The 16,843-nt window shown below is 42.3% G+C and overlaps 1 protein-coding gene across 3 annotated transcripts in view; it reads right to left on the bottom strand.

The window, feature by feature from the left end:
* The window catches only part of ZNF706 (zinc finger protein 706), a 49,967-nt gene that overhangs the window by 22,063 nt on the left and 11,061 nt on the right, over positions 1-16,843 (bottom strand). The window contains exon 5 of one of the 3 annotated variants that reach the window (XR_013824446.1): positions 9,672-9,933. The exons of 1 other annotated variant lie outside the window; for it this stretch is intronic. The gene's annotated coding sequence lies outside the window, so the exon portion shown is untranslated. Of the gene's footprint in view, positions 1-9,671; positions 9,934-10,558; positions 11,372-16,843 lie in introns of those variants that run through there. One more of the 3 variants, XR_013824447.1, reaches the window with a different exon arrangement.

Below are 16,843 nucleotides of genomic sequence, written 5' to 3'. Positions count from 1 at the left end.
TGTTACATTTTTCTAACATTTAAGCAGCAGTGGTTCTCCACCCTGGCTGCACATCAGAACTGCTTAGAAAGCTTAAAACAAAAAAAAAAAAAACGAGAAAAATCCCACAAAACACAAAAATACCATGCCTGGGGCCCCACTCCAGATATTCTGACTTAACTGGTCTGAGGTGTGGCCTGGGTATCTGTATTTTTCTAATGTGCAGGATTGCAAGAATCACTGCAAATCTAACCATTAGAAAGTATAACTTTTTTTTTTAAAGGCCTTATTCTATAGGTAATCTAGAGGGCCCATAAGTTAGGTTGCAGCCATGCTTTGGCAGATAAAAAGGCACTTTCAGGCTGTAAGCCCACACACTCATGAGGGCCCTGGGCAACGAGGTGCTGGCAGGCTTGACTCAGCCCAGTGGTTCTGAAATTCTCTCTGGATAGAACCTTCTGAGGACCATGTTTGAAATGCAGATTCCTGGAGCTCCCTCCACGCTTAGGTGTTCTGAATTGGTTGGGGAGAGAAGGAAGGTAAGGGCGACCAGGAATCTGCATTGGTAACACAAGGGCCAAGCAATTCTGATGTTGCCATCTCACAGACTTAGACAGCGGCACGTGGCCTCGTAACACACATGAACTACACATATTGAGCACAGTTTAGGGTATTCAAAGTAGAGCTTTTCAGTGTCAGGTGTGAGCCTGACCGACCAGGGCTGGCTTAGAGTTCAGGTCTGCCCCTTGACCCGTAGACCCAACAGGAAAAAAGCCTGATTCTGGACCAGAGAAACACACTGACCAAGCCATGTTTTCTGGGTGGTGCCCATCATTTCTGGGGTCTGTCTTTACCTATCCCTCCCCAACACAGGGTTCTGCTATTTCTTCTCACTCTCCTCCTCCCTTAACCTTTGCACACAATTTCTAAGTATTGACTAGCCCTGGTTGGAAAGCCTCAGCCTCACTGGCTTAGGCCTTCCTGCCGGTTCCCACCGTCCACTAGAGAGCTCCATCACGCTCAGGGTCTGCGAGGCACCTGAGCCACCTCCTCCTCAGGTCAATCATGTGCTCGTGTGACAGAAGGGCCTTCTTTAGGACTCCATCTCTTTTGCACCATAGTCCCTTTTTCGTTTCTGGCCATGAAATCCTACCTATAGTTTTCTAAACTCTGTAATCTACACCTCATGAAAGGCGAGCCTTCTAGACCGCAGAGCTGGACTCTGCCCTGTCTCGGAGCGATATCTCTGCTTATCCAGGCCCTCCCTGGCTAGAAGCTGGGCACAGCTTGTGCTCTTTTTTGTTTGAGTTTTCACACTTTTCCACTTTGGTCTCAATACCTTTCTACGCATCGCTGTGATCTTGGCAATGAGGCATTTTTCCTTCTTGGTGAGAAGTATATCTAGATGCTTGACCCTCACCTTTCCTTCATCTTCTCAAAGACGAAACCGACATGTCAAAAATCTAACAAATGCACTCTTTTGGCAGAGTGAACATTCTAGTAAGGGTTCAAAGAGCTGAAATACATTCTTATTTTTTACCACATCTTGCCCCTCTTTGGATTCGGGATGCGGAAGCCATGGCCTACAGACGCTGGTAATGGCCTGCGGTCCCTAAGTTTTACGGAGCCCCCATGGTGAGATCACTTCTGATACTCTCTCCCTTCACCTCCACCCAGATACTCTCCATCACACTTCTTCATGCAGGGTTCCGGCTTTCTGTGTACTTTTGTCATTTTTGGACATTTACTGCCCCTCTGCCACCCCTTATTTCAGGGCTTCCATATTCCAGTCTGAGCCCTCTGTTTCAGGGGTATCTGGGAAATACTGATTTCTTCCAGGCGTTAACATCTCAAGTTCCCTTTGCTTAATACTCACAACCTCCTAACTTGAAATCAGATTTTCCTTTTTTTTCCATGCAAATTAAGGGATTCTTCAATCGCTCACTGTCACACGTTCTCTGATGAACGAATAGCCAAGGGCTATAGTTTCACCTGAGTGGCTTTCCCACCTTCGCGAATTCCAGCTCAAGTCTTGGTGAAGTTACTGCAACTCTGACAAGCACATCTTCCCTGACCTTCACAGGGTGAGTTGTGGCCCCTGCCATGACAGTTGTTCCCTAGGTCATCCGCCTGCCAAAGGTAATCAGGAGTTTCGGAAACCCTTACAAAGGAATTGACAAGAGATGGCTTGGGCTCGTGACCGACCGTGTTGCTGACACGTGGTGGTGCTTTCTGCCCCACGGCCAGGAAGCCCTCGATGGCGGGTCACGGTGCAGCTGGATCTCAGAGCCAGACCTCATTACTTGTCCAGTGTCAGTCTTAACGTTCGTAAGTCCCCAGTGCTGACCTTTGTCCTGCCTGTAGCTGCTGCTCGCATTTGCTGAGGTGGGAGAAGGCCTCTTGCCCCTCCTGTTACAGTGCCTTTATTCGAGTCCTCGGAGGCAGCCTTACTTACCAGTCAGCATTCTTAGAGGAGCCTCGGATTCACCACCTCACAGCTGGTCAGACGCCTCAAGGACACCACTCAGACCCAACGTCCAAGGGCTCTTGGACACTGGTTTCCTGCTGACGGGGACCTGCCTCCCAGTCCCTCAGGGCCCGGCCACCCTGACGGTCCTGAGCAGCGGCAGCCCTGCTGACCCGGGCACTGCCCACCCAGTAGTAGCTGGGGGCGGCTTGCGTTCTCTTTTTGTTTGAGAATCTAATCCCAGCGAAGTGGAGTGAAGAGTATGAGTTGCAATGTTCTTTTCACAACTTCTACCTAAATGAGAATTTAAGACTCCCCAGACCCCACGTCCTCCTCCTCTCTGTCCCCTGTCACAACAAAACTCTTGAATCGGGAGGTCTAAACAGGCTGTTTCTACTTTCTCATCTCCCATTAATCTGCCTTCTGTCCTCACGACACACTTGAAGATGATCGTGTTAAGATCACCAGTGTGCCCTGGTGTTGCCAGGACGTTTCTCGTTCCGTCTCGCTGGCCCTGGTCTCTGCGGCACTGGACAGCAAGTGTTCCCTCCCTGAAGGAACCCCCTCTCTGTGCTGCTTGACCCCATCCCCAATGCCGGTTCTTCTCTCCTTTCCTGCCTCCTAGCCGCCCTCTACCTAACTTCTGGATGTTGGGTTCCTCAGGGCTTGGGCCTACTACCTCTTCTCTTTTCTAAGTGATTTCACCCAGTCCTACAGCTTTCAATACCTTCCACAGGTTGACAGTTCTGGAATTTATACCTGCAGCCCCCAGAATATGTCCACCGAGCATATGTCCACCGAGACATACTTGCTTCAAGTACAATGTACTGGACATTACCGCTTGGCTAACACACATCCCAAACATGTCCAAAGGTGAGTTACTAATTTTCTTGGCAAACTCCTCCCAAATCTGTTCCTTCTCTCAGATTCTCCACCATCTCAGTATATGGCATCACCCTCCACTCAGCTGATTAAGCCAGGAATCTGAGTCGTCTTTGATTCCCCCTTTTCTTTCGTCCACAGAGAAGCCATCAGTAGGCCCAGGTGGTTCTACCTCTAAAATACGTTCTACATCAGCCCACTTCTCTATTGCCCCCACTCAGGTCCAAGTCTCCAACGTCTTTTGCTTGAGTTAGTTATACTCTCCTAATCTGTCTCCACTACCACACTCATCGCCTTCCAAGTGACTGTCCACATGGCAGGAAGAATGCTCTTGACAAGATGTAAGTCACAGCATGTCACTCTCCTGCTCTGAACATCTTCAGTTCTTCCCATTGCATTTAAAATAAAGCCCCAAAGCCTCACCACAGCCACCAAAGCCTTGTCTCCTGCTCACCTCTAAACCTCAGCCCATGCCACTCTATCCCTGGAGTGTTTGCTTCTCTCCAGCGTATATAAGCCCTCTTCCCATTCTTAGAATAGGCTAAGTTCTTTCCTGCCTCCGGCCCTCTGTACTTGCTATTTCCTCAGCCTGCAAAGCCCAGGTTACCTGGCCTCCAGAGAGGGACCTGATGACCACCCTATGTGGAGGAACATACACCTGTGATACTCTCATGGCACCGGGCTACCTGTCTGCCCAGCAGACTACAAGCTGCCTGAAGGCAGGGACCCTTCTATCATGCTCCGGGTTGCAGCCCCAGTGCCTGATACATAGATGATCAAAACTTAACAGTGATCTAGATATGGGTCCTTTCACCTAGGATTCTTAAGGGCCTATCTTCATATGCCACAGTTCCCCAAAAAAGGTATGCAGTTTAGGGTCTGCAGCACCCCTGAAAGTGTACTGCTAAAATCTCCTTCAAGACAACCAACCAGCTGTGGGAAGTCTAGTTGACTGATAGCCCCTGTGGTTGCCTGTTTGGACCTACTACTGTCTTCATGCTAGGCTATGCTCTCCACCCCCTCCCCAGGCTGCCCCCGGCCACTGACAGTTGAGCGAGGGGAGAGCGCTGGCCCATCCCTGCCCCACACGGGGTTTCTCTCCTGGGCAGCTTCTGAGGGCACCCCATGGGTCTGGCAGAAGCTTGCTCAGAACTGCACTGCAATCTGAGGGTTTTGCTACCCCATTCTTCCCTTCTTCTCGCCTTTCTCCCTTCACAGGTTTGAGAACTGCACCATGGTCCAGAGGCTTTTATAGGCTATTCCCGCTCTCCCCCTTTTATCCTTCACAGGCTCTCCCCCTAATCTGTTAAAAATTCCAATCCTGTTTTGACATCGGCTTCCCAGGGGCCCCTTCAGAACCTTGAAAGATTTGAGACTATAAACCAGGGTCCAGAACAACAAAGTCTCCTATTTGACACTATGTATAAAACCATCTGTTCACTTCCCACACCCCTTTTCCAGGCATGACCTTCAACTAAGAGAGATTACAAAATACCACCTATGCCCTGGAGCCCTGGTTTACCCCCCAGGGCTCCAGATCACTATAGGTAGTGATCCAGTCCAGATTTCATTTCACATTTGTTCCCACAGGAGAATGGGTAACCACTTGCAGACCTGATCAATTCTGGCACAACTCAGGTCCATGCTCCAGAAAGGCAGCTTAAATTCATGCTCAGGCATCTATAAATCCCTCAGTCACCAACTCCTGCCCCTTGTTTTGGTACTAGTGACATAATGTTTGCAGCAGCTAGTGACTAGAAAGCTTCAGTAATTTTGTAGAGGATAAAACCTGCTCTCTTCAGGAAAGAGAACCATATGCGATTTTATAACTTGTATGTATATATATATATGTGGCATTTCTTTGCCTTCTCTGATTGAAAATCAGTATTTATTTAGTCCTGCTCCGTGTAAACTCCATGAATACCAAAACTGTGTATCTGCTTCATTGCTGTACCCCATAAAGGCACTCAGTAATTATTTGTTGAGTAAACTGTCCTATAGGTTATTTCACATGATCTCATTTAAGCCTCAAAACAACATTGGGACGTAGGTATTACGTTCATTTTACTAAAACTCAGAAGGATCAAGTGACTTTCCCAACGTTCCCTGGCACTCTCCAACAATTCAGACACCAAACATTCAAACAGCTTATATGGGGTCAGATAATTAGGTTGCTTATTGTGTTTGGCTTACATTTATTGAATACTCTGCTCCAAGCACTTAATAATACTTTTATCACATTTAAGAGGTAATTAACTTTTTATCATCCTTATTTTATGGCTACGTTGAATGACTTGCCTAAGGTCACATAGGTAAGGGGCAGGGTTGAAACTCAAACACAGGCGAGTTCAGAGCCCATGTTCCAAATTCTCACACCACACTGCTTCATTCCAAATGACAAGAAACAATCACTGCCCCCCAGACTTTAAAAGAACAGATAGCTACATCTTTGGGAGACTAACAAAAGGTCTGGTAGGAGCAGTAAACCACAGGGCAGAATTACATTTTACCTTTCCCTAAAAGAAAAGTAAATGGATCTCAGTGTTAAAACAGTAGCTTGGGGAGATCAGGTTTGACAGCGATCTTGTCATTGGCAGTATTCTGTTGACACTGACACTACATGACTTAAGGTACCCACGTCAAGATCTAATGATAAAAGGACAAAACAAAACGGGCAATGTCCTCTCAGGCTGCAGTGGAAAAAAAAATTGTGTATATGAAAAAAAGAGAAGGTACAACAGTACAGAAGAGTTCAGAGAGCTAAGCAACCATGTGATGTTCTGCCTGAGGTTTGGTGTTCCCAGCAGTTTGGCATTTGACCATTTTAATCATACATCACATTCCTATACTCAGTACTAAGAAAAAATTTGCCAAATGTAGGTTTTTGGATTATCCACTGCTGTGCCATTCAGCCATCCTTGAAAAAGACAGGGATGAACATTCAAAATATGGTATTTAACAACTAGCAGGGCATGGGCTAATCAGACCAGATCCTGGACCAGTGCTGGTATGTGGCCCAACAAGCCCCTTCTGTGCCAGGTGTCACCCCTCTAACTGCTGCATCATGAGGAGGCTGGTGGGGGGCTGAGGGACAGGATGGCTGAAGCAGTAGGCATCACTTGGGGTAGTCAGGCCAGTGGTTATTCCTAACTAGACAGAAGTATTTTAATATGGTAACTGGCAGGGCCATACAGGTTGGTATGGCTAAAAATCAGCTCTGGACACAGGTTAATTGGGCACCAACTAGTTTCAACCCTTTAAGTGGAAATGTTTGACACTGGACTTTTTCCTTATTTTATTATAATTATTTTAATAAAGAACCAGCTTAGAATATGAGAGAGCCAAACCTCTATGTTTGGACTTAAAGGTCACTTCATTGTCTTGATGCATTAAAAGTATTTTCTTCGAAATGCATTTTTCCTTCTAATCTGTCTTTTCCCGGGAATCTGATGGTAGTCACAACAGCCCACAACAAGTAGATTTATTCTCTTAGGCTTGTAGTTAGACTTTCAAGAACCAAACCAAAAAATACTAGTAAACTTCACTTTCTATGGTCATGTTGACACTCTTTATGGAAATGGCATTGAAAGTTGAGCCGTGACATCAAGCTGCAGGCCTCCCTCACACTGGGAGCTTTTGCATATACCAGCAGTCTGTGGCATTTTGTTAAAGTGGCAGGCTTTCTTATTAGAGCCTAACACAAGCCAATTAAAATCTGGTTTTATATAGAGTTGGTGAGCTTTGTAGTTAGAGCTTGCAAGGTGTTTTAAATCACAGTGACCCAGTTTAGTTCAGGAGCAGTCTTTGTCAATAGGTTGACCACTGGGCATAGAACTTTCTAGCTGTAGACAATGCAAACGATCATTAAAAAATAGTGGCATTTTGAATTTGAAATATCAAAACACAAACTAATCAACCCACCAGTCAACAAAACCAAAACAAAAGGAAAACCACTTGCAAGGTATAAATGAAAAAATAAGGGATTTTACTTATTTTATATCTGTACGTATTGGTTGAATTGTTTATCATGAAGAACTAAAAATGACCCTCAACAAGACTAATAAAAAACAAGATAACTTTGAAGAAAAGTTCCAAAGCATTTAAGAGCTAAGGTATTTCCCACTGATATTCCTTCAAAATATCACAATCTTCAAATATTTGGAACACTCACATGTATACAGACTGGATGTCCCGGTCCAGCAATGCATTTGCACAAGTGCCTCTTCCAGGGAGTGCTACCTTGTGGACAGCTAACAAGAAACACATTTTTGTGTTTTAATTTCTACAAAGTACAGGAACAGAGCTCAATGCTCATTACCCAATAAAGCAGGTGGTTATCCTCATTTTAGAGAGGAGGACTGTGAGATTCAGGGATATGACTTGAGTTTACTATTCAAAGTCACTTAGATTCTAAATGGCAGTGATGGATTTGAACCCAGGTTTACCTATAGGCTGAGAAAGAAGCCTATGCTATTTCCTCTACATCACTGACTCGAAAATATTTTCTTCCTGCTACAAGACACAGGCCATTTGACATTTGCATGACATACAGACAGGCATATCTAGGGCCATACATATGATTCCTGACTTGGTGGCTTTAATCGGGTTCTTTCTTTCCCTCTGGAGAGAGAGCATGCTGAAACGCAACTAAGTGGTATTCTTGTGAGGGACAGTCTTGAATCCATCCTAATTCACAGTCTACAAACGTTGATGTGTAAAACAGTCATGAGTTAACATCCAGCTTTTCACGGCTGTAAACCACACACTAGCACACTGCACACCACCCACCCCTCAAAGGGCTTTACACCTGAACAAAAGCACTTCAATGTACTTTTAAAAACTCCTCACAGCGCTACCAAGAGCTTCCAAATGGCTCCTCCACCACTTCCCCAGGCAAACGTTCTGGACACACAGCCTTGTAACCAATGACAGCCAGTGTGTGTATTTTTAACTCAGAAATTCCACTTGTAGGAATTTTTTCAAGGAAATAGCCACTGTTACATTTGTCAATTTAACATAGTAAAATGGATCTCAGGGGTTAAACTGTGGCCAGAGAGGATATCACAAGGTTCGTATCTCCTCGTTCAACCAACAGCGAATGAGTAACTCGAGGTATGCTCTATTTTCATGCTACCAGTGAAGGCTGGTACATTTTATACATCCCTGAGGTTGGAAACATCCAAGAGCATGGGTTCAGAGGCTATATTTAAATATGGCCTGTTTAGTCATTTCTAAATATTTTATGTCAACATTTTAATTATAAATTAAGCCTAAAATTATAAATTAGGCCTAAAAAATGAATGCCCTCACAGTTCCTTTTAAACTGTCAGCACTTCTTCCTGTCAACTACAAATAGGTTTCTCCGGCCATCAGTGCTTTAGGTCGCTTGGGAAAAGGCCTTGGTGGCATGGATAGATGTCTGCCATGTGACACTGCCTTGCTTTTCCAGTCAGTGGTCTACACCTGCTCCTTCCTTGCCACTCAGCTTCCATCCCTTCTAGTTTCCTGAAACCACACTCCCTTGACCTCAGGGGAACATCTGGAGGATGAACCCTGCTGTTAAGAGTGTGTTTAATCCAGGCTGGCACAAAGCGGCACTCACTGAATGAATGGTAGTTCACAGCCCTGACTACCCAGCTTTTTTTTTGCTCACTCTTCGCTTCTGCGGGCCTGTATATCCTGGTAACCCTCCTACCCCTTCGACTGCTCTTTCAGTTACGGTTCCTAGCTCCTTCTCTACCCATCCTCTAAAAGTGAGGGCTTTCCAAAGTTTTATACTCAGCTGCTTGTTCTTTTGACTATAAACTGCCTTACAGATATCATCTGTTTCTAGGTTTCAAAGATCACCCTATGCATATTAATGCAAATCTCTCTTCAGTCCTGACTTCTCTTAGGTCCCAGCATCATGTTCAAAACCACGTGTGCTAAATACTCAAAAAAAGTTGCCACCCGCCCCTCACCAGTCTACTTTTCAAGGGCATGCATCTTACATTCTTCACATGCTTTGCAAAACATTTTATACACAGCATGGACCCTTCTTACATTTCATATCCTTTTATTAATTTACATAGATCTATGCACCTGTAAGTTGCTAGAAACTCTTCAGCTTAAAAACAAAAAGGAAACCAAGATCCCAAGTTCTATGCTAAAGAGCAATGGTTTCCAAAGTGAGGTATGTATGTTTCAGGTGCTAATGCAAGATCATCTACTGGTATGTGGAAAGAAAATATTAGAATTTTTTTTTCATATTATCCTATTTTAATGTCTTTTTGTGAAGGCTTTATAATTACAACAAAAGTACACGCATATGATTTATAAATACATTAGTAGTGTATAGAATTTTTTTTACTGACAGAATTTGCTATTTAAGTATGGAGTCCACTGACATCAAGAATGGTCTTGACACACTATATTTATATTATTACAATACCACTTGCCAGGTGATAAAAAGAAGCACCTCTAAACTAAGTTTGACATCTAAGGGCCTATTAAAATACTGACCGTAAATACACCCTGCTGTCAGATGCACATCTCAAATCCAAATGTGATGAAGGCGTCCTGTCTCCGATCCTCACTCAATATTCCTATTTAAAATTTATAAGCAACTGAGAAAGATGAGGACAAATAAAGATCAAGCAGTTTATATGTTACAATAATAAGAGCAGTTCTTCCCACTACTTTTTCTATTTTCCTTTTGATAAAACTTGATTGAAATACAGAACAATCCAAGCGCCCCCAGCACTGTGAATTACTTGATATCACAGGATTGCGGAGTAAGAAGAGATCTCGGAGCCTGTCTACTTTACCTCCTGCCAAGTACTAGGAAATCCAGATGCACTGTCCCAGACATGATCAGCAACACCTTTGCTAAGAACTTTGGGGAACAGATGCTCGTTCCACTAGGTAAGCCATTCTGCTACTGGATAGATCCAGGCATTGTAACGATTCTTCTTACAATGAAGTCATCTCCACTCATGGCTTCAGATCTGCCCCCTAGGACAGCAAAACACTGCAAGGGAGATGCCTGGAAAGCTGCTAACACGGGCTACTGTCTGTTCACCATCCTCGACCTCCTCCTCCTTTGAATGGAACCTAGCTAAGCAATGTTTCACTTAAAAACAACAAAGACACCCAAAATCAAACATCAGTTGCAAATGAGAACTGGCAATCAATGAATGAAGATGGCTTTGTGTAATTAATGTGTTCTAAACCAAGGTTGCATTCCCACCTTCTAAGGCAGAGAAATCATGCTTGACCCATAAAAAGCCTGCAATAAACTAACACATTGGCTCTCACGTGAAAAAATGCCAAGACGGATTCCTGTCCATATTTTGGACTTGCAAATGCAGTTTCTAAAAATCCTAACTAGATTTACATTTCTCCCACCTAAACTGTTTCTTGTTGGTTTTACTTGTGTTTCAGCCCAAAATCTTTCTGAATTGTAATTCTCTTTTAGCTTCCCTCCATACTTTGTGTCCCCCGTAAACTGATCACATGCGCATGCACGCACGCGTGCACACACACACACACACACACACACAATTTAAACTGGACAGGACAGAGCTTTATGGAACTTGACATGTTGACAAATAACTATTAAACACATCAAAACAGAAGTTCAAAATTAAAGTCCACTCAAATGTACTATTGCCTATATGACATCTTGCTATCACGATTACAATAAATTACTCTGCCTTGCTGAAATTAAGATATATTATCAAGCTGTCCCTTGATTTCTTCAAGTGTACTTTTAAATGCATCTCATAAAAGGACAAATATTTTGCAAACTATAAAGTATTCTACATGTACAGCATTGCCTGTAACAAGTACTCTTTATGGCTTAAGTTATCTAAAAAAGTAAATCCAAAAAAGTTTTTTAAAATAATAACCCACAGGGCTTCCCTGGTGGTGCAGTGGTTGAGAGTCCACCTGCCGATGCAGGGGACACGGGTTCGTGCCCCGGTCCGGGAAGATCCCACATGCCGCGGAGCGGCTGGGCCCGTGAGCCATGGCCGCTGAGCCTGCACGTCCGGAGCCTGTGCTCTGCAACAGGAGAGGCCACAACAGTGAGAGGCCTGCGTACTGCAAAAAAAATAAAATAAAAAAATAACCCACAAAAGCAATGAGAATGGTTTCTTGCAATTTAGGGAAAGCTCCATTTGAAAACAGTTGCATGCTCTGCCATAAACATTCAAGTAGGTACAAATAAGCCAATTCCTCTTCTTAAGGATCCTAGAAGAATGGTACAAATAATGCTGAAAAAAGACTACTCCAAGTGGCTATGAGAGTTAGAATTGGACAGTGTCAGGAAAAGTTAGAGACAGGCCTCAAAGGAACAGAAGAGAAGAAAGGTGGCACTCTAATTAAGAGGCAGAAAAATTGTGTGGAGGCAAGAAAGGGGTAGTGAGAGTTACTCAGGAACAGCAAGCAATTCACTGTAGCAGGAGCATGGGATCAAATACGGCAGTGGAAGAGGCTGGCTGCTAAGCACGCGCTGGGGCCAGATGTGGAGGACTCAGTCACAGCCAAGGCTTGTGTGTGCACCTGGTGGGCAAGGGAGACACCTAACAGCTTCGGAGGGAAGGGGTCTGACTGGAACTACACATGAATTTAGTCCAAGTGAGGAAAAGGGAGGTTCACAGTAAAAAGATAAGTATGTATTTACCTAGAGATTAAGAGCACATTTACAATCCTGCACATCCTTTAATATTCTCTTTTGTGCTTTCTGAAAATCAAGACACAAATTACCTATCTCTGGCCTTCTGGGTATCTTCTCATCTGTATCACTTTCCTAGAATGACAGTAGTTCAGACTCAACAATGTCAAGTTCTACAAATTCTTATAGCTTTCTGAGTTGTAATTAATCAAGGCCAAGTGAAAACTCAATGAGACCATGTGTCCCTTTGGTATTTCATCATATTGGGTTTGTTTCATTTTTACAGTGAGACTTTTACAAAATACATGGCATATAAATAGGACTTGCTAAGGCAGCGCTACCCAACACCCATGCCTTGTTATTGCTGTTTAACTCAGGAACTTTGCCCTTCTAAAATTTAGTCTCCTGACACTATTTTTAACAGTTTGCAGTCATGTTTCACGTTTATTGTGTACTCCTCTTTCCCACATTTAGTACATTTTTAAAAATGCTGACCTTCAAGAAAAAAAAATCAGCATTTGAGTTGAGTACTGAAGAAGGGATGGTATTACATCCACATGAAGAGACTGGGCTTAGATGGAGAGAAGAGAAAGCATTTCAGTTAGAAAAAGCACAAGCAGAAACAGGCAAAAAATAAGAAGGGTATGTGTGAGACACATTATGTACTGAATACTACATTTCCGTAGAAGGGGAGGGGAAAGGAAGAGAGTGGGAGGAAAGCTAACAGTTACTGAGCACCAATGACTCGGCAGGTACTCATACTTAGGATGTCATTTACTCCTTAAGTCAGAACAATTCTTTGAGGTAAGTATTAGTTTCTGCATTTTATAAAGGGACTGAAGATACCGTAGCTCAGAAAGGTGAAATAACCTGTCCGAGTTCACTCAACTAGGGAAAAGAAGAGCTAAATGTGAACCTAGATGTTGACCTTTTTCTTATGGGTCATTTAACTACAGCTTTAAATAATCTCCTATTTAGGAAGGAACTCTGTTCCTATCAGAAATACTCCTGGCTATTCAAAGCAAGGCTTAAATACAGTCTATTTTGCTACTATGAAAATCCATATATGGAATTATGAAATAACAGAACTTAAATGAAGATGAGAAATCTAGAGAGATCTAGAAACACAAAAGGCAATTTTGTTACTGTAACTTGAACCAACTTAACATACTAAAAATTACTGACCTATTTCTTCATTAACAGGCAGGTATCAATAAATCAAAAACAACTTTCATCAGCCCTGAATAGAAAATGTGCATTAAATGCAAACTGTGGTTTTATACTTTATCTGTTAAGATGTCCAGCAAATAGTGTAGACAGATCCTATAATTTTTGTACTTTGTGTAAAATAAGTTATGGGTTTCACAACCCTAGCTATCTATTGTCCCCTGGCAAGTTCCAGTTCTTCTTAGTTTACTGTGGATAGTAGACTGAATATAGTTAGAGGACCCCAACAAATAAACTGGCAATGGACAATTCACAAAAATAGGAACTATAAACAGTTAACAAATTAAGATGCTCAGGCTCCACTAGAAATTAAGGAAATACGCCATGCTTAAGTTACCAAATTCATGGAAAAGCGCTAGTATTCAAATGAAGGTGATGCAAAAACATTCAAGGTCAAGTGTAACCTGCTCCCCTATACTATCCAGCCTTCAACTCAGGTTCTCTCATCTTCTATTTTAATAAACTACTACACGTTCTTCAGAATCTCATCCCCTATCTCCTTGCAAGAACTTTAAAGTTTATGATGCTTAATTCTAAACGGAAATAAAGCCTTCTGTATAAATTTGAGAAAACCTAAATGATCAACAACAGAGGAATTGTTAAACAACACAAAAACCTATAGCAAATCTATGCAATGGATCATTATACCGCCACAAAAATTCACTTACACGAAGTTTATAACATGAAAAAAAACACTCCACTTGTTATAATGTGAAACGGCAAAGTACAAAAACATAATGTGCAAAAAATGACATGAAAGTATGCATTAACTTAAAAAATATATTTGCATGTATGCATATGCACATGTGTGTGTATGTGAGAGAGAGAGAGAATATTCACCAAAAAGTTTCTGTCATGGTGAATTTTTAAAATTCAACTTTAATATATTCTCTAGAATTCAATACATAATAAAAATGTATCACTTTTATGATGAAGTAGACAACAAATATCACAAAGAAACATACTGTGTGTAGCCTGGGACCATTTAGAGCAGAGGCAAACAGCCCTAAACACAGCTCTTTGGGTCCTAGAAGTACCACTGCACTACAGCAGAGCAAACTTCTACCTGTAAATCTGCATTCTTAATGACCTTGAATGATCCAAAGTTAAATTATGGACAAGGAAAGTGCAAGAGGTTGTAAAAAAGATCTCTATCAAAACAGTACCGACAGCATATCTCACTGTTAAATATTAATCCTCCTAATAACCTAAAAACATGTCACTCCCCTGTCCCCAAACCCTGAAAGTATCCCCACAGTGTTGTCAGTAATATGAACTATTCACTGCAGGGTATGCACATCGCACAATCCAGTCCCATTCTAAAGCTGCTCCCCGCTCTCACCCCATGGGCTCAAAGGCTCTCATTCACAAGCCTTATGCTCTGGTTGGCCTACTCACTTTCTCTCAAAGAAACTTTATGTACTTGCCTGAGCTTTTGCTCACTCAGCCACCCTCACTTTTCTTCCCCTATTCACTCCTCCTCCCCCCCAGTGACTCCCCATCCTTCCAGGCACAGACCAAACTCTCCAACCCACACATCATCTCCTTCCTGTATATTCCTGTAGAAGTTATTGCCTGTAAGACACACAAAGCACCTAACCCTATAGCCTAAAATTACGTAAATATGTTATCTCCTAAAATGCATTTTAATTTCTAAAGATTAGGGACCTTTGTTATATATTTTATAATAATAAATTGCTTTTATATAATGCTTTAGTTTATAAAGCAACTTCACATATATTACTCTCAACAAATATGCTGGTAACTTAGATTGCCTTAAGAAAACAGAAACAAAAAAAAATTTTTTAATGACAAAAGATTTTTTAAAAAGAGAACACTTCAATAATCATGGGCAGAAAAGTACTCACTCAGAGTCCACCACCTAAAGATCTGGGAGAATGATACTTTTCTTCCCCACAACCCACAGATATATTTAGCTAATGGTGGGAAAAAGTTCAACATTCATAATTAAAAACAACAAAACAAAACAAAACAACCCTCATACCGTGTCCAGATCTTGGTTTCTAAATACCATTCTTCAATAAAAAAAATACCACTCTCCAATCAGGTCTCTCTGGAGAAATAGTTCATTCCAGAGCTGGGGCAGGGGACATAAAAGATCAGCCAGGAGCTTCTTGTAGTAATAAGGAAATGCTCAAAAAGGGATGGGGCATGTCAAAGGGACGTGTGAGCCAATCTGAAAGAGCGCCCAATGGCCAAAGCCAGAATAAACTGAACAACAAAATAAATAAGAGTATTGGACTTCCCTGGTAGCGCAGTGGTTAAGAATCCACCTGCCAATGCAGGGGACACGGGTTCAAGCTCTGGTCTGGGAAGATCCCACACGCCGCGGAGCAACTAAGCCTGTGCGCCACAACTACTGAGCCCGCATGCCACAACTACTGAAGCCTGCGTGGCTACAGCCCGTGCTCCGCAACAAGAGAAGCAATAAGAAGCCTATGTATCGCAACAAAGAGTAGCCCCCGCTCACGGCAACTAGAGAAAGCCTGCGTGCAGCAACGAAGACCCAATGTAGCCAAAAATAAATTAAAAGATAAAATTTTAAATAAAAAAATAAATAAGAGTATTGGATTATGAGTCCATATGGGTATAAATAAGTGACTGAATAAATAAATGCAGAGAAGAAACAAATCTTCCTTATGGAAGAATTCTAAATTATCCCCTCCAGCAGGTGGAGCTAAATCCCTACGCCCCTTGAGTAAGCGCTGGACCTACTTTGAAAAGATAGCATATGGAAAGAAAAAAATAGTAACTTTCCATTGGAGAAACCTGATAGACAGCACCTTAACCAAGTGACAGAGGCTAACATCACTAGTGATGTCATGTGGGGATCATCCATCCCCAAGATGGTAAGAAAGGCACTTCACCTTTGTGGTCTTCTTTCCAAAAACCTGTTACCCCAATGTAACCGTAAGAAAAACATCAGACAAATCCAAATTGAAAGACATTCTACAACATACTTCCATGCATCTCAAAACTGTGAAGGTCGTAAAGAATAAAGTGAAGACTGAGAAACACAGACCACAAGAGACCAAGAAGAAACGATAACTAAATACAATATGATGTTCTGGACTGGATCTTGGAACACAAAGGATATTATAGATAAACTGGAGTTGATGGTAACATACCAAGGATGGTTCCTTAGTTTTGACAAACAAAATAATGTAAGATTATAACATTAGGGTAAACTGAAATTGGGTGAGGGGATACAAGAACTCCCTTGTACTATCTTTACAACTTCTCTGTATGCCTGTAAGAGTTTATAAGACAGAAAATTTCAGAGATCCAGGTCAAATAATATGTAGAAGCATCCTGTATCAAATCAAAAGATTTGCCCTAAGTTTTCAATACTGTTAGCCTAGCGGATGTCTAACTTGCAGCTAATGCTGCACACTTCCCTTTCTTCCTCAGTAAAAGTGTTCTATACTAACAGGCAGTACCTCTAATCCCAAATGGCATTTCCCCTAAGTCCTTTGGATGAAAGGATGATCAGGAGACAAAAGTCTGAACAACATGGTACAAACAACATAAAGTTTATATGAATGTCTGTAAATAAAGGCATTTCATAGTTTTAAAATCTAGTTAATTTTACCAGATGCTTAAGTCTTGGT

This window comes from Stenella coeruleoalba, assembly GCF_951394435.1.
Source record: "Stenella coeruleoalba genome assembly, chromosome: 17".
Taxonomy (NCBI): Eukaryota; Metazoa; Chordata; class Mammalia; order Artiodactyla; family Delphinidae; genus Stenella; species Stenella coeruleoalba.
This window is presented reverse-complemented; position numbering and strand designations above follow the sequence as displayed.